The sequence below is a fragment of the Parasteatoda tepidariorum genome, chromosome 2, assembly GCF_982258835.1.
Source record: "Parasteatoda tepidariorum strain Cologne lab strain chromosome 2, Ptep-v5.0, whole genome shotgun sequence".
Lineage (NCBI taxonomy): Eukaryota > Metazoa > Arthropoda > Arachnida > Araneae > Theridiidae > Parasteatoda > Parasteatoda tepidariorum.
In genome coordinates, this window is record NC_141756.1 from 55,574,638 (window position 1) to 55,591,208 (window position 16,571).

The following is a 16,571-nucleotide window of genomic DNA, read 5'->3' on the forward strand; positions in this document are numbered from 1 at the left end:
TTCAATTTTGGATACATAATATTGATTAGTTACTAAAGTAAATGTTCTTAAATATCTGCCTTGATGATATCATCGAATTATATTTGTACATATGTCTAGGAAAGTGAAAACTTTGAAATCTGACAAAAGTGCTTTTTATCATAAATGTTGAACAATTAATAAAACTTAAAACAACAATAAATTATTCTTAAAATTCATAACTGAACTTAATGATAGTAAGTTGTTCTAATAGAAGTATTCAAGCACCGAATACAGGATTTAGAAGATTATTTAAATAATCTTATTTTTAATCTATGATCTGTTTGTTAGGTATAATCTGTATTGCTCTACTATTGATAATCTAATTTTATGTTTCACTAATCGGATGTAGCACATGAGGTAAATATCTATGGGGATATATAACAATATCTACATTACCATTGATTTTAGGGGGATGATTAACTATGAAAATTTTAAAAATCATCAGTTTTGTAAATAACATTGCTACACGTTAACTTATTTATTTATCTCTTAAGCATCTTTTATATTGTTTTAAGGAAATGCGCTGTTATTTTCAATATATTTATTCAGCTGAAAGAAAGTCACGATTATCCACATTATCAAGTCTGAAATTACATGAAATATACACAAGAAGCTCTCAGACTGAAGGTTTCTGTGTCAATTTCCACTCGAAAAAATAGTCGAAGGTTAAAACGTAAGTTCCTTAACATTTGTAATCGAAAGGAAATAAATAGGAAGAGAGAAAATATCCAATTCAGATATAATTACAATAAACTAAAACTTCCTGAGAGGTTCAAAGTTGTTTTATAACTAGCTCTGCTTGGTTCTGAATCAAATCGTCTTGCACAATTCGTCGTGAGTACAATTCGTCCTAACGGCAATTTATCGTGAACGCAACTGGTAGCAGAGGCTTTCGTCAAGGACACAATTTGTTACGGTGACAATTTGTCGTGAACACAATTTGTTGCGATGAGAATTCATCGTGAGCACAATCATCACACGCGCAACTCTCAACAAAATAAATCTCTAACTTCTCCCGTTAGGTGCTATTACATATTTGAACGAAAACAAATTAAATATTTAGTTAGATTTTATAAATAATGCAAGAGTTTTGTCGTCATAAATAAATGTATTTGTTCGAAACTGCAATAAATTTCGCCTACGATGAATTGTCGTTATGACGGGTTGTGCGAATCAAGCGTGCAATGAATCGAATCCAGAACGAACTGACGTCTTGACGAATTGTGCATGAGACACGTTACTGCGTGACGATTTGACGCAACACCGTTCTTTTCATATAAAAATGTCTGATGCATAACAGTATTTTAGGATGCAAATAAATTTTATAAACACTCAGGATATATTCATGGATCGTCTTCAGTATTACATTTATTTCTTATTTTGGGAACGTTATGACATGTTGGAACAACCAATTCAAAAGGAAGAATCTATAAAAGAAGAATCGAGATTATAAGGCTCTTTATTTAGAAATCACAAATAGAAAGATGTATTTTTTGACATGCAAGGTTTATTCGTGATCACATGATTTTGAGGAAGTAGGGGAAAATAAACATTTTGAAATGTCAGATTTGAATACATATTTGACGGTGAAGTCAAACATTTATTTTATACTGATTAACGGTATCAATATCCAAAACACAGCTAGCAAATAAAACAACGCAAAATTGTCACAAGGGTGAAACCATTAGGTAAATCGGTTTTCCGAACATAAAAACATCATTACAAAGTTAAGACTGCATCTCGTTATAGAAAGCATTTTGTCTTTTTTAAATTAGAATTAGATACGGAATTAAGTTTGAAAGAAGCGTTTAAAAGTTTGTTTTAACACAACCGTTGTCACTGCATTAATTATCTTAAAAGAAAATAAGCCTTTAAAATCGAAGAAAAAATCATTAAAAATTGTTTTTAAAAAGTATTCAATAATTTAGAAAAAAATTTAAAATTCAAAGAAAGAATTGGAAAGAAATAAAAAATAGGGAAAATATGTAATCTCCTCATCAGCTCACACGATTATATCCGAAAAAATAGTTCATTATAATATTGTATTAATATAGCCAAAGCAAAACATATTAGCACAATAGTGTGAGGAGCACCAGAAATATCGAAACGAATATAGAACTTATTAAGCAAAAAATGTAAAATGAAAATAAAATATGCAAAATAAAACAAACAGGAAAAAATAGAAAAAAAAATTTAAAAAAATACAGAATAAAAAACTCAAAATGTAATACATAAATCAAGTGGCGAACAAAGGTTCCAAGGCTGCAGAGCTGCAGCCATCCAAATTTTTTAAGACCCCAAAACTTAAGGAAGAAACACTGATCTTTTTTATTTTTTAAATGCATATATACATTTAGTTTTGTTTTCATGCGCTCACTATGCTGCCATAATTATGGTGAGAAGCAGTTGGTGGTAGTTTTCACTCAGTCTTGGCACTAAGCTTCCGAACTGCCCAACCATGCTCAGAAACTGTCGAGGACTTTACATTACAATTGATTTTAAATAAGTTACATTTCGTTACAGCGAAGTAAATTAAGCCACCAGCTCAGCACGAGGGTGTCAAACTGTGGACCAATAAATAAACCTACCGCAACAGATGAGAAGGCAACATCTTATTGATGAAATAAATCAGTAAAACTTAAAGCATTGCAGTTTTTTCTTATCATAAAACAAATAACTTGATGTGTTTAATATTCACAGAGATTAAAATTAATAGTTCAGGCAAAAATTTATGAGGTGGTGCTAATTCTTTAATTTTTCAAGAAACTCAAAAACATAATTAGGCAATTTTTAATTATTTTAAAATCCGTAAAACTAGCTTAACTGAAAAACTAGCTTTAAAAAAAAAGTTACCTTAAGACTGAGTATAGTATTTATTTTGGATCATTTGTAATAAATAGGTCCCGAGATTACCCACCAGCCCCGTCAAATCTGCTTTGATCTCTCCCTGTATGCATAATACGCTTAGGAGAATAGGTGAAATATGAGTTGAAAGAGAAGTTATGATATCATTTATATTTCAGCGTCTAAGATAGAAACATAAATATGCCGGAGCTAAAAGAACTGATCTCTTTATTCTGAGAATAATGTATGTTCATATGAATTAAAGAAAATCTGTTTTATTGGATTAACTAACTCATTCTCTCCAGAAACTTATGAGCTAAAAAAGTTGCAACGTCATAAAGTTGAAATTATCTTGATATAATCTGAAATTGATATTAATTAAAAATAAGTTGCTCTTTGTCTTAAAATTCTGGGAATGGTAATTATTCTTTTAGCAACTGTTTATCTTTCTGTAAGTACCGGGTAATCCATCTTATTGTAAAAGAAATCTCCTCCCAACGTTTTGGTTTAGATTACTGTTGATACAAGCTATTAAAAGGACATTGGCTACTCTATTACGAGTCATTTACAACATGTACAACAATGAATACTTTTTACTTTTGAAGACATTTTATTTAGAAATAACGTATGACAAAAAGGCGGTGGCTGTTACTTTTTAAGAACATCTGGCACTTAGTGTAACATATCTTTTAATCGACAAATACAACAGCTCTATTGACCTAGATAAAATATCAGTTTACATCAATGAATTCTAGCAACAATGCGGCTGTTTATTTAGGGACACTGATTTAATTTATATGCATTTAGTTTAAGTAAGGAATATAATTTAACTACACGTTATAAAAAGATTAAAGAGACCGAAACTATACTCAAATAGTTCAATCACTTAAAGAAAGAAAAACATTTAAAGTATAGGGCATTTATGTGTATGAAAAAACATCAGAATGTTGTTTTTGAAACGTAATGACCTTATAAAATATAAAAAAATTATACTAAAGATGTGATACCAACAACAAATTATATTTCATGAAAAAATCTGATTTTGATAAATAAGTTGACACCGAGAAAGTTCATATAAGCATTTGGATTTAAAAAAAAGCAACTTTTTATATTAAAATATTTTCTAATTCAAGAGCATTTAATTTATGATTAACTAATCGTTTCAAAACATAGGTCAGCATTTACAAATATGTTAAATATCGTCTGCTACATTGATTAATTAGTATATTGAAGGTTAAGTCTTTAATCTCTCTCTCATTAATACTGATTCTCAATAAGTAAAATTGTAATCAATAGATCAAAATTTATTTGGAGTGTTATTTATTTATTTGTTTATTTATTTTTTTGTATAATGTGCATCAGAGAAAATGTATACAATCTTCAAATCTGTAATTTTGTTGAAATAATCTTGTAACTCAAATTATCCCATATACTCAGCAAAAAATTCAGGATCAAATTACGGTATAAAGTACCGGCATTTTGGATGCGTCATTCATAAAAATTCATTTTACCGTAAAATCTGCTTTCCCCGTAAAATATTATACAGTAATCTTTACAATAATATTGATTTAATTAGAGTGATTCAGTGACTTCCAAACATTTGTTATTGTTAAAATTATGGTATATCTGATTTTTTGCTCCGTAACATGTTCCAGTAAAATGGATTTTACAGTAGTGGGGTACTTTTTATCAGTACTGTACTTTCTATCGTAATTTGATCCGGAATTCTTTGCGATGTAAGAAACAACAATGAATTGAAAAATATAGAAAAAAAATTAAACTGGAAACATAATCAATGAAATAAGTCACCCATAAAACTACTGTTTGAGATTAAGTTTAAAAATATTTGCGTGTAGTTCAACTGAATAAGAGTTCGGTTATAAGAGAAATAAAATATGCGAGCTTATAAAATCAACATCAACGTATAGAAAGTATTACTTAAAAGGCACTCATTATTAAAATATGGGACTCAAAATTTTACTAGAATGAGCATGGAAGTTTATCAAATATAAAATAATGTTACAGTAAAGTCGGAGTTCAATAACTATAATCATATAACTTTAATCATTCTGACAACTTTGTAATAATTTTAAAAGTTCTAGCAACTTAGGTAGTCCAAGGTGATGGTAAGTAATATATATATCCACTAGCACAACTTAGTTTAATAAGAAATATAATTAACGAGCAAACCTATGAAAAAGTGTAACAAAGTAAACTAATAATCAAGCAGTTGAAAAGCTCAGTAAAAGAACAAGTAATACTCAAATTTCTGTGAATAATGAATGCTGAAATAATGCTTTATAACTTTTAATGAAGATCAAGGTACTTATTGTTTTCATAACAAACTCTTCACGTTAAATATGAAACTATTTAGAAAAGAAAAGACTCCCCAAAAACATTGAATAAGCATTAAATAATTACTAGCTGATAAAATAATTTTTGAAATTCTTTCAAAGGAATACTGCCTCTGCTATCAATACATAAAGTATATTTCGGTTTTGCAGTAGTTGTATATTAATCAAAAAAGTAAATGTGTAAAATGTTATTGAAGATACAGTTCAATTTGAAAAGAAACACGAAATTTTATTGCTAAGTTTTTTAAGGAATAATTTTTATAAGCTTTGTTTTTGTTTATAAATAATGATTATAGTATTCATAATTTCGTTAATATATCGCAAATCATATAATTCTGAAAAGGTTTTTTTAATGTTTTTCACAGTATGCTATGCATTTTAACGACTTAACAAAGAAAAAAAAATACAATAAAATGTATAAAAACCGCAGAAAAATATAAAAATTAGGACTTTAAGGAAGCAAAACAAATAAGATTTCTCTGGCGAAGTTGGCATTGGTAAATGTTCAAATACATAAATTCCTCCCGAAAGCAAAGAACATATACATCTCCGTTTTATAAAGAAACTCAGCAATGATATTAAAGCCAGGTGAAATATTATGAGTTATATAAATATAAATATCATACAAAATGCACTTTTTTGAATTAATTTGTATTTTTGTCTAATAGAATATTTTTAAAAGGGAAAAGGAAATTAAGAATTTAAATATCAATTTACATTTTTTAAGACTCTTTTATCATTTTTTTAAATATACGTAACAATGAGAATTTTTTTTAAAATTATATTTAATATTCATAAATTGCATTCATGTACATGAATTAAATCATATTCCAATTTTAGGATTATTAAGATATGTACATTAACATTTTGCAACTTCTAAGTAAATTTTATATTGTGAACTTCAGAATGTATTCAATCATTATTATTTAGAATTTATTTAATGAAATAACTGTTTTTGAGAAAACCAGTTTCAAAGGTGCCTAGGAGAAAGTTTTACTAAATTCAATTAGTTGTGAACAAGAAAGAAAAGATTTATAAAGTTACAAGGAAATTGAAAAAGTTAAGTATTGACTAGTACCTTAAATATTGGATTCAAATTATATTATAATTTCTACAATTCTTCAAGAATTTCAGTTTCCAATCAAACAAAACAGTTATTGAAAGTTAGATTAAAATTTATAAAGTAAATTATTATGAAACTTATTAATAGGCGTAGCTTCGAAACATAAAGCATCCGATTTTACGTAAAGATCTCACGAAAAACAAAATGATCATATCGTTCTGTTACATTACGTCACGCATTGTTACGTTACAAACATATTGTAATGTTAAGGGATCATAGTACATTTTTTATAAATAAAGGTATAATCATTCATTTTGTGAATGCTTTACATGTTCATTTAACTTAGAATCAATAATTTATCTCAAAGAATTTAATTTTTTTTAAATTTAAAAAAAATTGAGAAAATTCAACATTTTTATATCTTTAAGGCTTTTTTATTTAAGCATATTTTGAAATTATTTTCTCTTTTAGTGATTACAATTTTCATCTTAACAACTTTGCCCGTTCATTTGTTGATATATCAATTGGAACATTTTTCATAGCTTATTTCGTAAAAAAGTAGAAAAAAAGGTTAAAAATTCCTGTTAAGTACATATAACATGCTGTAAAAATTGTAATACCTCATAAAATGCTTATTCCATGCACAGCTTAAATAAGTGTACTATACTTAAGATAAAAAACTTATTTCAAAGCTTTATCTTAAATAGAAAACATTTCTTAGGGATTTAAATAAGATTAAAACACAAAATTATCATCAATGACAAAAAGCACTTTAAAGTCAGTCTGCCGATCAAGTTTCTGTCTTAGGGCAATTTATAAAATTATTCATAACTTAGAGAGAGAGAGTGAGATGATTTTCTTTCAGTGCATTTGAAGTAGTTTGAAGTTTTATTGTAAGCAATAAAATAATATCGATGTTTTTGTCATTTTTCGGGTGCTGTGACCCCTTAAGCAATCAAAAGTTACGTATGGTAATTTTTAAACTCCCAAGATATTTCTTTTATGACGTACAAACCATATTTACCATATTTAATAATGATTATAATAAAGGAGACTTACGTGTAATATCAATAGTGCTAATTCCCACTTTCATCAGACAAACAATGTAGAATAAAAGAAAATTAGAAATCACTCAATCTAAGTGATTGATTTTACAACAATTTCCTGCATGGCAATACAAAAAGATTTTATTTCTGTACAGGAAACGTGATTGATGCTTAATGCATCACAAAGAAACATCAAAAGCTGACGTTAATGAATATGTCAATCGATGGAATAAAAAGGCGACAGTCACTCAAAGTAAACTTAAATCAATATTTTTCTGTTGGGAAAAATAACGTTTTTTTGTACATTCTTGGTATTATCAACAATTTCTATTACATTCATTATGGTATATCTGTCTCTTTTTTTCTCAAAATTAAGCACGCTATAGCCCGCTTTTTTTGCTATTCCGTGACTAAAAATAGATTATGTCGTTACAAATGTTTTAAGCTATGAATGAATTTTGTATTCAAATTGATGCAAGTATCTAGAAAAGACGTATTATAAATATTCTTCAAAGAAAAAAACTTTTTATAAATATTAATACGAATTTGAATAAAAAATGCAATTATTACTTTAATAAAATATTAAATAAAATATATATTATAAAATTGACAGCATATAAAGGGGTATAAAAGGACAGTTTATAAGGGCAAAAAATTGGTTTAATATATTCAAGGATTAGTTTTTAATAACGTCGTTCTGGGCTTCATCAACAATTTCGATCTCGCCTCCATTATGGAATAGTTATAACTTTTTTTTCAAAAATAAGCAGACTATAGTTTTTCTTTCTTTCTTTTTTTTAGTTATTCCGGGAATAAAAGTAGTTCATGTTGTTACAAATGTTTTAAGCGATAAATGGTTTTTGTATTTATATTGACTCAAGTATCTAGCAAAGACATATACTTCATATTTTTAAAAAGGCACCTTTTATAAATATTCATAAGAATTTGACTTTGAATGAAAAATGCAAATACTCTTTTAATATTATACTAGATAAAATTTATATCATAAATTTGCAGCAAGAAGGAAAAAATTGGGTAAAAATTAGCTGAATATATAAAAAATTAGTTTTTAAAAATATCGTTTAGTTTTTATCTTTCATCGATATCGAGAGTTGGGTAAAATTTTCATAATACACTTTAAAGATAATTTTTTTGACGCTTTTTATTTACTTCATGTTATAAATCTGGATTTTTTACTTGTTAGTTATGATACACTCAATACGTGAGTTCATGTTTTTTCTTACAGATATGCTTACGCATTTAAAATAATTCATAGGTTTTTTTTTTACTTATGGGTTTATCTCTTATTTTCGCATACTTCGCAGATACTACATACTTTGCAAGAAAACTTACAGTTTTACTATCGAACGGACTTAGATAAAATAAAAATCCTTTTGCGAGCACAAAATCTCAATAAAAAATCTTTCTGCACGCATTGATTATCACTTGTAACTAGTTTTAACAATTTCATCGCCACCTCATTTCAGCAAACTTTTTGAAAATCAGGAATTTTTTCATCAAAAACCAACAAAGCTGTACATATAAATCCAAAATTGCTATGAGCAAACAACGCTTTTTAGGTACTTTAAAAAATATCTGAAAGTTTAAGCAAGAAAAAAGTGTAATATTTGTCTATCCACAGAATGTTATTAGCGCTTTAACAAAAATATCGATGCAAGATTTTATTTATTTATTTAAACTGTGTGAATATTAACCTCAATGTGTGGTCTTTAAATCACGTGAGTACGGAATTATAATAGAATTATCAATGCTTGATTTTAAAATCAAGGTTAATACGAATCTCTATGTTTGATTTTAACCTAGCGTAAAAACAAATCTCAATGTTAGATTTTAAAATCGAGTGAATACAAAGCACGATGTTTCATTTTAAAATCGCATGAATACGAATTGCGATATTTAAGTCACTTGAACACGAATCATAGTAGTAGCTCTTAAATTGCGTGAATACGAAACGCTATTTTTAATATAAAATCGTAAAAATACGAAACACGATGCGCGATCTTATCGATGTCTGATTTTAAATCAGACATCGAGATGTGTGATCATGGAATGTAATTAGAATGTAAATCATGGATAGTAATTTTAAATCACGTTTGCATTGGAAAAAAAAAGCGTAAAAATGATTTTTTCGTCTCGTGAATTCATAAAAGACAAACATTCTTAGAAGAGGAGTATTTTTTTCCTTTTTTTTTGTAATTTTAAAAAAAATTGCTCAATGGTGACAAATTTTCGTGCATGTATATTATTCGGGTCAGCTGATGTACTATTTACTTACACCGACAATACTTACGCTTACTTTTTTTTATCGCAAGGATAATATCCTCATTCTTTGTGCATATAAATGAAAAAAAAATTGAATTACAGTTTTCGATGTATTTGCATTTTTCTTTCCTTTAAAAACACAGTGTTTCAAAAATGTCATTTCAAGAGAAAACTAAATATAGAACCATCAAACCTGTTTTGTACTGCTTTTAACTGTAGCCTTTTTTTACAATATTGGATAATAAAAGTGATATCGAAATAATTATCTTTTGTTTAATTTAAAAACAATGATATAAAAAATAAAATTTTAGTATTTTTCGGCAATACTAAATTTTATAAATTTTAGAATAAGATAGAATAAGATAAGATTTTAGAATAGATAAAATTTTAGAATTTTTTTATGGACTAATCTAATTTATTTAATTTTTACAGTTTTATTTATTTATTCTTTTTTGCTTGTTTGTTTGTTTACTGACCACGCATATTTAGCTGTGCATTTGAATCAGTGTAATAGTTTCATTGCAAAAACATAGTGCTTAAAAACAAGTGCATTTTTAGTATTTCTTTCAGACTGATTCTTTCAAACAATTCTTATTTTGCCTATCTACTATTTTTTTCACGATAACTCCAATTGTGTACTTAACAATTTAATTAGTTTACATCAATACCAAAAATGATGGCAACTATACACCAATATTTTTTCCTTTAAAAATATTTTTGCAATGAGTAGATAAAGTGATTCTAATGGCATGAAAATATGTATAGTCAGTAAAAATAAAAATAAACAAAAAATGACAAATAAATAAATAAATGTAACTATAACAGTGCAAAAGTGAACCGAAAATGTAGCGACATCCACTATAAATCGCACTGTAAAAAAATTAGCTTATCTCAACATCAAAAATGGCGGCAACTTTTTTACAGTGCAAAATCTTCAAAGGCTTCTAAAATTTTTTTATTCAATATATTATTTATCGTATTTACAAACAATATATGATGAGAGATTTCATTAATGTTAAAGAAGCACTGTTAAAATATCAAGGTTAAAACAAGAGGTGATAAACATACAAATTAAATGCAATAATTTTCCAATTAATTAGCAAAGCTCGAAATCTGATATTCCATGTTTAAAGCAATATTCAAACAACGTATACCCAATGGCATTTTAATGCGTATGCGAGGTTAAGAGACCCAATTATTTGAACACAAGGTTATTAATGCGATATGATAAAAAATGAGTATACCAGCAATCGAAATTTCAACCTAGAGCATACACGTTTAAATTATATTTTATACCAAAATATAAGGAATACAATACTATTGGCAGCAAATATAGGACACAACGGTTAAAAACAAGAATAAGAATGAATGCACGATATTAAAAAAAAAATAATAATTTAGAACAAGGCGTAAATTTAATTTTCAAATATCTTAAGACACGAAAAACTTGTCAACTAATTATTTCAGAGTGATAAAAAAATATGAAACAAATAATGTGATAATATTATAACGAAAATCTTTCACTAATTAAATTAGTGAATTTCATATTTTTGATTAATTTGTTATACATGTTCAAAAAATTCAATCAGTTAAAAATTTGATTTTGTACAACATAACGCATAAATAGAGTACAATAACATAAATAATTGAATCAAATATAGTACAATGTAATTAATAAAAAAATCAAGTAAAATCAGAATATATTTCCAAATATATAAATTTATAAAATCCTCAAATGTTTTAATAATTATGATTTTCAAATCAAATTAGAATTATGCTTTTGGAAATTTAAACTCTATAATTTTAAAGCCGAATCAGAATATTATTTCCAAATATTTAAATTATTAATAATTTTCAAATCAAAAAAAAATTATTTTCAAAACAAATTAGAATTATTTTTAAATATGTATCGCTAACTCCATTGAAAAATAATCACATTTGATTTGAAAATATTTTTTTAGCATTTAAGCGTAATATTTAGTTTTGCCTAAAATTTAAATGTTCAATTTTAATTATGGAATGGCCCAAGAATCAAAAGATTCTGATTTTCGGATTTCAAAAGACTCAGATTCTCTGTAGTTTTAAATTCATCATAATTTTATTTTCCTCTATCTAGTCAGAAACTGAAAATTCAAACATGCAATTTCAATTAATTGCATCGGATTTAAAGGTTCACTAATGTATCCTTTTTATGGAAACTGTCAAAGCACTTTAATCTGCAAAACTATTTAGAAAAGTTACTGTCAACAGCTATTCTTCTGGAATAGAACTTAATTAAGCTGCCAATATTCCATAGCCCGCTCTACGAGGAAACTTTGAAAAGGAAACTGTTTGCACTAAATTTGAATTAATTCAAATATTGACTGAGAGAATTTTCTAAAAGATAATCAAATCAATGTACATAAATTTCAATTGTTTGGAGCCACCACCGGCACTTTATAGCTAAGAATTTAAGAGTGAAATAAACTTGCATTGAAGTTTCGTATAAGTATATAACATTTAAGAAACAATAAAAATCTTTTAATAACAAAAATTACTTTTAATATGATATGACTGAGAATTTGATATATTTATTAAATTTATGTTATGGTATTCGTTTAAATCATAATAATACCTTCTTTTACGAGAAGTTAGTGGTGCATATATTTATCCAAATATTCTTCAAATTAGTTTTTTAAGAATAAATTTATCCCAATTGTTAACAATTTAAACTCGACTCATATAAAACATGGTTTCGAACATTACGTTTTTGAAAAAGCAAATATACAAATATTTCAAACCAAATAATGGCCATTTAAAGCTTGCATAATTGAGCGGTGTTTGTTAAATAAAACAAAATTAGAGTATCTCTGGGTACCGATGAGTTTTATTTTTTGATATGACAGTAAAATCAAATTTACAATCACTATCTGCTCTTACTTTTTTTCTGGAGACAAAACCTTTATGAATGAGATTCGCTTTTAAAATAAAATTGTTCAGGATTTTTTGTTGTATCAGCTGCATTTGGGAAAATGTTTTTTCATACAACGTTTCCTTGCCAAATAACATGGGTTACAATTGCTATCAATATTTATTTTAGAGAATAGATCACCAAATAAAAATGTAATATCACCAAGTGAAATCGCAGAAAGAGCTATTTGAGATAAAAATTTGTGAGAATTTGAAAATTATGAAGGTAATTCACGATTTTTACAAAACACGGGACAAATATAGGATAAATATTATTGAAACTGTGAATAAATTTAAAATTTGTACTCTAGTGAAGTAGGATTCGAACATAAAATATCTGAAACATCACTTTGGAAAAAAAAAAAGGGAAAAAAGTTTTCTATAATTAGAAAATGTTATCAAAGATGTTATAAATAAGTTAGATCTTTTCTTTCATGTACTGGAAAAACAACGAATGTATATTGGAAGTACATTTTAATTTTTATATTTACATAAGCTATTTTATAAGGGTGATGTGAGGAGATGTATTGTTGTGAGGCATAAATTAGTAAATTTCTCGATATTGAAGTTATGGATATTCAAAATACTAAAACTGGAAAAATTATACAAATGATGTGATTCGTAAGAATATAATTTTTGTGATGTTATTTATTTATCACATATTTTCGCTTTCTCTTATTTACTATAATTTTATTTCCCTTACAAATTTAATTTATTTTTGTTTTTGGTTCGGACCTACTTTTAATTTTCACTGACTTTCTTAATCCAAACTATATACTGATATATATGACTGGATTATTTCCAAACGCCAGTTACGGATCTTTCCGGATGCAAACTAGTGAAATGAAATTAATACAATCAAATCCGTATACATCTAAACCTCTCACTGAACTTGTTAGTTTGCCATTTTTCTCTTTGGTATGCTACAAAATTTTAAAGTAATTTTAAGGCTTGCTAAAATTAAAATTGAGGTTCCTTCAAAATTTTATCAGTTTCAGAAATAGTTGGAACATTTAACATATACGTTTCCAATGCGTATAACATTTAACACATACGTATGGTACAACGGGATAACAAATGCGCTTTGAAATTTAGATTAAGAGAACACAATATGATGGAAATACGAGAAATCACCTATTGCTGTACGTTGTTATCAACCTACGGCATAAATTTAATTGCGATAACCCCAAAATTCTTTCTACCCCTGTCACATCAGCTCATCTTGTTGTTCTGGAATCTTGTTAATTCATATGTATGCGGATTCCCTTGTTAACGACAATAGCCCCTCACCATCCTTTGAAAACACTTGGAAATGTTTCTGCCCTAATTTTCCTCTAGGTTAGTTTTTTTCATTTCTTTGGAAATTTTGTGTTTTTTCCAAATGTTTTGCGGCCTTTGTTCACGTCTGGTTCTAGTATTTACTATTAAAAAGCATTAGGTTTTTTTAGACATTTTATTAATTTCAGTATATTTAGTGTATTTTGCTCCATAAGATTTCTTATCACTCTTAATGATTAAAGAAGTATTACAAAGATTTGTGAAATAATGTGAATTTTTTATTTTTGTGGTGTAAAAAAATCGTCTGTTATAATTATTTTCATTATTGAAGATGAACAAATGAATTTTAGTCTTAAGATAAGAGAGCATTTTTAAAAGAGGACAACAAATGAGAAATAGTAAATAAAAGGTAAGTAAAAATATTTAATGGAGATGTTTAACTGAAGTCTCAAATGGTAAAATTTGCGAAACTTAATGTTTCTCAATGCACAAATAGAAATACATTAAATAAATGAATAATAAAGGAAAAAAATAAATAAGCTATGCTGTCTCAACTATTTGGCTTTTAGTGTTTGATGAAATTATTAATTCAGAACTACATACGCATCAACATTTAGCTCATTTACATAAGTGTTTCTTTTCATTATTAGTTTATAATAAACAATGTATTTTGTGTAAGTCAGTCAATATTAAGTTTTGTGTGGTGTCGTTAGTTTTAAAAATTATCACTATTATGTTGAAATTGTATGTTTTGAAAGGAAATTCCAGCAATATTTAATACTTTTTAAATTTTGTAAAGGGAAAAATAAGGTCATTTTAGCAATTTTTTTTAAAGGTGAGGGTTCAACTCAATTTCTTCATTAAGTGTGGTTCTCCAAACTTAATTTTTTCTTTCCACACATTCTAAATGTTATAACGTTTTTACATTAAAGCTGCCCTGCGAGATGCTACGTAGTGTTAAAAAAATATCGAAATTTAATAAAAAATGAAAAATATTAACATTTAATCGACTTAACGGACAATTATTACTTTGGAATAGAATTACGTATGGAATTTAACGCTAATTTGAAATTATTTCAAGTAAGCAAAGCTGTAGAAAAGCCGAATTTAAAAAAAATGCCATTAATAGTTTTAAAAAAACTTGATTAATCGTTAAAACGCCTCTAACATCAAACAATGCGAAAAGTAATAACGTATAAACTCGTTTAAAATCGAGAATCGTTTTTTGTTTAGCATTTCTCTCTTTTTTGTTTCATAATACACTTATTGATAATATAAGCGGAGTTAGAAAAAGCGACGTACTTTTTTGATTGATACATGGAAATGAAGTTAATTATTGCGTTCATTGCTAACGTAACGCATGTCGAATACAGGAATATTAGAACAAAAATGTTCTAATAAAATTCAATGACTGCTTTTAAATTGAATTATCAGTCTAAATGGGGATCTTTTTTTTCAATAATTTTTAATATTTTTTCAATTTTTTTTAAGTTGAAAATAGCCCGGGTCTGCTGACTTTCTCCCTATAGCTATGGCACTGATTTCCGAGCATTACTTTAATGTTGAATTTCGTATAGTTTGATCAAAAGTAATGCAAACAAGTCCTACGCCTATTCGGATAAACTATAAGTTATAAAAACGATCATTGTTTAGTTTTGTTATGCAACCCATGAAATCTAGAGCATTAAGTATAAAAATAAATAAATAAATTTAATCTTTTGCAGAGAAGAAAATAGTAGTGGAAACTTCAAGTCAAAAAAAGTAATATATATGTCATATATTGCTTTTCTTGATTAAAAGCTTTCACAAGTATATTTTTTGCTTAAAATGTATTATTAGGAAACAAATATGAGTATGTATTTATTATATTATATAAAGAAACAGCACTAGAATTAAGTGCATATAAAAGAATTGCACTCTGTATAAACAATCACGGCAGCTAGCTTTATTTTATTTAACTAAAAAGATGAATGCTTGAACTTGAATGTGACAGAATAGTGTGTAGAATGAAAATCCTTACATTTCCCGTAATTAACTGAAAAAAAGTTTCTCTTTTCATTTTTACTCCATTGTTCCTACAACCCTTCAAATCTATTTTCTATATTATATTTTAGCAAAATAATACTGAAAAAAAAACTTCACTATTTAACAAAAAAAAGAGCCCAATTCTGTGCACGGTGATATATAATGTACAGACAGGCACAATTTCACGAAGAAATTATTTATATCGATTACACATCTGTGTTTTCTTTTAAAAAGACATAAAAGCTCAGTGTTTTTATATAGATATCTACAAGGATCTATATCTAATTTTATCCAACTTTGATTGAAGAATGAATTTATTCAATATCTTAATTTCCTGCACCATTTCATAGATTTCAAGGAGCATGCACGCTTGTACCCTAATTCATTGTTAAAAGAAAGTGTTAGATGCAAATAAAGTAAAAACATAACCAAACTAATACATGTAAGTAGATACAAAAGTGCAAAATGCAAGAAGAAAAAAATTATTTGGGATCATAAAACCCGGCTCTTTTTCATGGATTTCAAGCATATATCTTTCTGTCTAATCCATTATTATAGGGAAGTGCATAAATATAAATTTTTTTAACCATTACCAATATTCATATAAGTATACACGAAACTGTAAAATGTATGAAGAAGAAAATTATTTGAATCTTAAAATCCTACTCCTTTTCATGGATTTTAAGTATCTACGTTTGTGGCTAATCC

At 26.9% G+C, this 16,571-nt stretch overlaps 1 protein-coding gene and 1 long non-coding RNA gene across 8 annotated transcripts in view; one reads left to right on the forward strand and one right to left on the reverse strand.

Annotated features, from left to right (window-relative positions):
• LOC107450046 (octopamine receptor beta-2R) overlaps nt 1-16,571 on the reverse strand; it is a 180,052-nt gene that overhangs the window by 138,679 nt on the left and 24,802 nt on the right. The window lies entirely within an intron of this gene.
• Nucleotides 8,061-11,578, forward strand: LOC147815775 (uncharacterized). Its single transcript, XR_015431381.1, has 3 exons — nt 8,061-8,908; nt 8,971-10,370; nt 10,461-11,578. It is a non-coding gene; the product is annotated as an uncharacterized LOC147815775 (long non-coding RNA).